The sequence below is a fragment of the Hippocampus bargibanti genome, linkage group LG07 (genome assembly GCF_051943395.1).
Source record: "Hippocampus bargibanti isolate YZ-2025 linkage group LG07, ASM5194339v1, whole genome shotgun sequence".
Taxonomy (NCBI): domain Eukaryota; kingdom Metazoa; phylum Chordata; class Actinopteri; order Syngnathiformes; family Syngnathidae; genus Hippocampus; species Hippocampus bargibanti.
The window spans coordinates 21,511,700-21,517,699 of NC_142740.1; positions in this window are offsets into that span (position 1 = coordinate 21,511,700).

Here is a 6,000-nt window from a genome sequence, read left to right on the forward strand (position 1 = left end):
ACCTCATTGTAATGACTAAATTTGTTGTAATTGCTTCATGATGAACTCCCACAACTCGAATTGAACATCATACTTTTTTTCTCAATTTTGTGTTATAATGTTGTCCACATTTTACATATCTCCATTATTTATCACATGACTCCAGGGAGTGCACTGCTTGTGGGTCAGTTCCATATGTACAGGAGGAACGGAATGCAAATTTATATGCTGGCCCAAATGTGCCCAAATTCATCAGTAATCTACTAAAGTAAAAATTGCATTCAATAGCAATAATTGAAAACATATTTCTTCAAAACCACATGAAATCATGCTTTTTCCTCCATTCTACCTGCATAAATGGACACTAACTTATGTGTCATTCAGTGGGAGTGATTGTGATGAGCGTGTGGCATCTTTTCTTACACACCAGTAGTTACTGAGCGGTGTTGTTCGGCCCCCAAAGCCGAGCCTGTGCCTGACCCTCCACACACGATGTCAGAGTAATTGACAGTGACTGGAAATATGCGGCATCATTGAGCGGCAACCTGTGTGACTAACAGGGTTAGGGCCTCCCTCTTTTAGAGTGACCCCTCCTCTGAAGCCATCAGTGATATTCAATTTGTGTTTAGGCTCCCTTTGAGGAGCCCCCAGGGACCCGATTTGATTAACATATTTTATGGGGAGCCCTCGGATGCCTCTGCCTGTATTAATGATAGTCAGCGATCATTACGGCTGCCGACATGTGGTGACGGTGACAGCCTGGCAAAAGTGCATGAACGCTTCTGTCGGGAGACACAAGGGGGCAAAGCTGAGGTTGATCCCGTTTTCGCTTGCGTGCGACCGCACTGCTTTATTGACGGCTGGACCGTGCCCACTTGAAGCTAATCAAAAGTGATTGATGTTGACGAGTCACAATGCTGCAAAGAATTGAATTTGTTTCATCTACGCTTCTCTCACTTATCAGTGGAATGAGCCCACAAATGGAGGCGAGACAATGGGCGCCGTTTGTAAGGGCACTTTTCTCACAGTCCTATCTGTCTCCAAAATGGACACATACTGACATCAGGACAAAGCGTCAGACAGGCGCACACTCAAACTCGACTTCCGAGAGCTTCTACTGTAAGGGCATTCCTGTTCTCGTCACGCCGTCTTCATTGTCTGGTGCAACTGTGCCACGAACAAAAGGCGTCTTCTCGCTATCTTGTTGCCTCAGTGCCAAAGCGTTGTAAAACGTAACCGAGTTGTCTCGTAAAGCAAAAAGCTTTTTTTTTTATAGAAGGTTGGTGGGAATCAATATGTGTAAGAGAGTCACTTTCATTGCCCCTGGTTAAATTCCCAAACTTTTTCACAACCTGCTTCCGTCGGACAGATTTTGAATGCAGAGCGCCTCATAAATCTTTTGTTTTTGTTTCCAGCAAAATACGCATCCAGTATTATTCCGATACGCCATTTTATCTTGTGATGATCAGCACTTGATGACCTTCATTTCCCTTAAATGAAGACAGGCACACAAGTGGTTCTCTGAAAGAGGAATGTAGTCTAACACAGTAGATGGGGCGGCAGTGGTAAAATTAGAAAATGTAAAGTTTCTCTCCCGGCCCATAACGGATTGAAAGACAGCCGTGACAAAAGTGAGCACAAGGAGGAAATGAGAACAGGTGGTCATTGCCATGATCCCGCATTGCTTCACACTCATGCCCAGACGTGAAATCAGACAGAAGGTTTTAGATTTCAGTGATAAAGAACACAGGTTTGTTTGCTCTGTTTATCTGGAAGATGTGTGAAAAGATGCCCAACCTGCAACCCCTCACCAAGTCTGACTTGGGCTCAGCAAATAAAGCATGCAGGAATTAGCCGTCTGGGAATACAATTTGTCAATTTAATGGCATTTGGTCTTTTATCCAAAGTCAGTTAAGATATTCCACCGTTACCTATAAACCTGAACACATGAATGAATGTATAGATATAAAAAAACAGAGATATATTGAGGCATGTGTATTTAGAAGTACGTACTGTACTTGCAAACCTGTTATCATTTCCTATTCTAAAAAAAAAGGGTGGGAAGGGTCCAGTAGGATTTTCCGTGCCCTTATCATGGTTCTTGCAGTGTGCAAGTTCTCGAGAGTGGGCAGGACGGTGCCAATTATTTTTTTCCGCCGTCTTAACTGTCCGTTGAAGTCGTATTTTGTCCATTTTTGTGGCCTTGAAAGGCCAGCATCTGTGACGTATATACTATATACAACATGTCTATACATATGACAGAAAAATAAAATGGGGATGAGGCTAAATAATCAGGCATTCAGGTGTTTGATGATGGCTGCTGACAATGTGGGCCGTGCATGTACTGTAAGTGATGGTTAGCTAACTGTTTACGTGTGTGTGTGTGTGTGTGTGTGTGTGTGTGTGTGTGTGTGTGTGTGTGTGTGTGCGTGTGCGCGTGTGTGTGTGTGTTTTGTGTGTGTGTGTGTTCTACTTGAGCGAGCCTGACGAATGCCCATGTGACGGTAAAAGAAAGAACCATTTTCTTCACGTGCAGCCCCCCATCACTCCCATCTTTCAAAGACCCCCATCATCCAGTTAGTTGTTGTCATGGTTCAGATTTGTTTTGTCATCGAGAGGTGGCATTGGAGGGCTCGCCCTCCTGTTTCGCTCCTCTTCCTTGTCTTTGCATTATGTCACCTGCAGAGATAAAGTGATCATTGGTACAACACAATAATTTAATGGTTGAAGGGTTGGTGCAAATAATCAGACTCATTTTTAAGAAACCTTTAGCAGTAGTTTGTGTACAACTCTAGGTACACTATACAGTTGTGGTTTTTGTGATTTTGCATGAAACATTTCTCTTTGCTCTTGCAAGACTCGATCTTATCTTTGTCAGCATTTGTGGGATCCGCTCCTATTTGGTACACGTCCGGAACCCAAACAATCTGCCAAGCTCATTTCCTTCATTATTTGCAGGAAACATTCTCGAGAAGAAAGTGGACACACACTTTGCACTTCATTTAAAATTCACTTCAACCTCATCAGTCCCCATGCACCACCAACCACCTTCCACCCGCTCGTTGCTTTTGCAATACCGTTGTCAGTGGCATTTCACGGACACACACCGAAGCCCCCTGCAGCAAGCAGGTCCTGCTGCTTTAAAGGCCAGCGTCTAATTAGTCATAATGACTTCCATTTTGTCCAGGCCCTGGATCACACCTTTGATGCCAAGCGCCTGAGGGGGGAAAAGAACAATTTTCTCCATAGATTTCTTTGAAGAGGCAGCCCGTTGGTCAACTGTTTAGCGCGTCAGGCTCACAGTGCAGAGGTGCGGGGTTCTAATGGGGGTTCCTGTGTGTAGTTTGCATGTTCTTCCCATGCCTGTGTGGTTTTTTAATCTGTGTACTCCACTTTTCAAAAACACGCAGAGCAGGTTGATCGAACACTCTAAATTCTCCTGAGGTGTGAGTGTGAGTGTGGATGATTGTTTGTCTGTGTGTGCCTTTTGATTAGCTAGCGTGTTACCCACCTCCTACCAGAAGACAGTCAGGATAGTTTTGAGCACCCCTCGATGTCTTTGTTTGTATAATATCATAAAATGGATGGATGGATTTCTTTGAAGGGATAGTGGATGGGATAAAGGAATGACAGTATTTTAGTTTTTCCCATTGAGTGGTAAGGGTTTGTTTTCCTGACAGAAGCATAGGAAATTGAAAATTATTCACACAAGTCTCCAAATATGAGGAAATGTGCGCTTGCTTCAAACCGTTTATCTGTCACATAAAGTTTACTGTAAAACTGGCAAATTAAAACGAATGCGAATTGAACTCTATGGGACCAATTTTTCGAAAACCGAGCACAAAAATAAATCTTCCGGCTTCATCATATTGAGCCAAGCCATTTAGCTCTATCTATTTAAGCTATTGCAAACCAATGCATGGAAATGCTTTTATCACACACAGTGATACCTCAGCTTACAAACTTAAAGTGGGAATAAAGTGTGTGTAAGGCGAAAAGTGTGTCTTCCAAACATTAATTTCCCATAGAAAAACATTAAAAATGAGAATAATCCATGTCCAGGTCTCCATAAAACATCATTTTCTACTAAATAAGCCTTAAAACGACACAAAATACATCTTATTTTATGTATAATAATGTGCTATTGTATTGTAATTAAAGAAATAAACTGGACTGTAGAATAAAGTTGTTTTATTTACCTTTGTGATGGTCGTTGATGTAGTAGCCCCTTGATGCTATCTGAGTGAAGTTGCGGTGCTTTCCTCACTCACTCACTCGGTCCCCTGCTAGCTGCTTTTCGTTATTCCAAATCAACAGAAATTTTTCAACCTCTTCTATTGCCTGAGACCGTTGCTTAGACAACACAGAAACACACGTAGCAATGGTTGACTTGGCATACTGGGACTTGGATGCTAAGTCGCACAAAAGCACACCTTGTTCGTGTTTCTCGATGATCTCCTTCTTCTGCTTGACCGTAATTTTGCTTTGTGTCCTCTTCGGCTGAACACTAGCCTGTGGTGGGGTCTTTTTCGGTCCCAAAAAACTAAAAAGTATCCACTCAATAGCAAACCACGTATGCCACGTATGCACTCAGTGAAAGGGTGTGTGGAAAAGTAGTCCGGCAGCCACGGTGGCGCTGTTCGGCCGTGTGGGTTGGTGTTCTTCCGCCGAAAACTAGTCCGCCATTGTGGCGCTCCGTGTGTTTCTCGAAAACTACATGTAGTTCGGCTGCCAAGATTATATTCGCGTGAATTTAATGTTCGTAAAGCCAAAAATGTGTTAGCTATAGTGTTTGTAAACCGAGGTATCACTGTATTTAAATTGTATTGTTTTTGACTTGCATTGCATTTGTTTTACAACATTGTTGCAGCAAAGGTTTATCATAACGACTGTTGTCAATGTTGCCTCAGCACAATGTACTTAAAGACAGAACACTTTCTTTGAGCCAATAGTAGTAATGACTTGCCCACACTGTACAGCCGACTTCTTAATTATCAGAGAAATCCTTAAACCGAACACCAAAATGGCATCAGAAAATTATGCAGAAGAATCTGAACAATAAGACACACAAAGTTACTATTACACAACAGGAAAACGCAAGAGGTGGCATAGACAGGAATGTAATTAGCTATAATCAAAGCCATATCTATTTACAAATGCTGCTGGCCGTGCTGGGAAAGTCCCTTCTATTCTTTTTTTATTACTTTCAAATGTTGCTCACAAATAGGTTGCATTATTGTTCATGGAAATGTGGACCATAGACACAATGAAATATCCATGTGAATTTATAATTGAAAGTGATTTCATACATTTTAACTGAATGAATATTAATTAATCTGCCAAATTTAAACTATATTCATAAATTGAATGGATTCACTTTTGATGATGATATGAATTTAAACAAAAAAAAAATAAAAGAGCAATAAATTAAATTGCTGAAAGAGAGGGGAGTCATGTAGATGCAAATCTATTAATACGCGTTGGTTTCCAATTGCACATGTTACATGCAAGGCTAACTATCATCCATTCGGGTAGATCTTTCAGTGTATCTTTCAATGTCATGCATCGACCCAAATGACGCAATTTATGTATCCCCAATGTCAAGTATGTTGTATTTGGAGGTGTTCCGCTGATTGCCCTGGTTTTATTCCCACTACAATTGGTGCCGAATCATCCAATGGCACAAACATCTCGTTGCCAATAATACCTGTGCAAAGGCAAGAAAAATAACAAACCAAAACTTCCCCATGGACTGCGCTTTCCACTGACGATGTACTGAAAATGAAAATAGGGCTTTGTCTATTTAAACCCCAATTTAATCACAAAAAAACATGCCACCTTGATGCGAACAAACAACAACTTAGTAGAAGCTAGGTACTTTAACACACCTGGAGCATCACATGAAAAAAAGACAAAGCTCACATTTTAAACATGCAATACTCAGCCGGAGTATACAATATGACACTTTCTTCAACACGATGCATCTCCAGTTTATACACTCTCAGCTCACTGCTGTCCAGC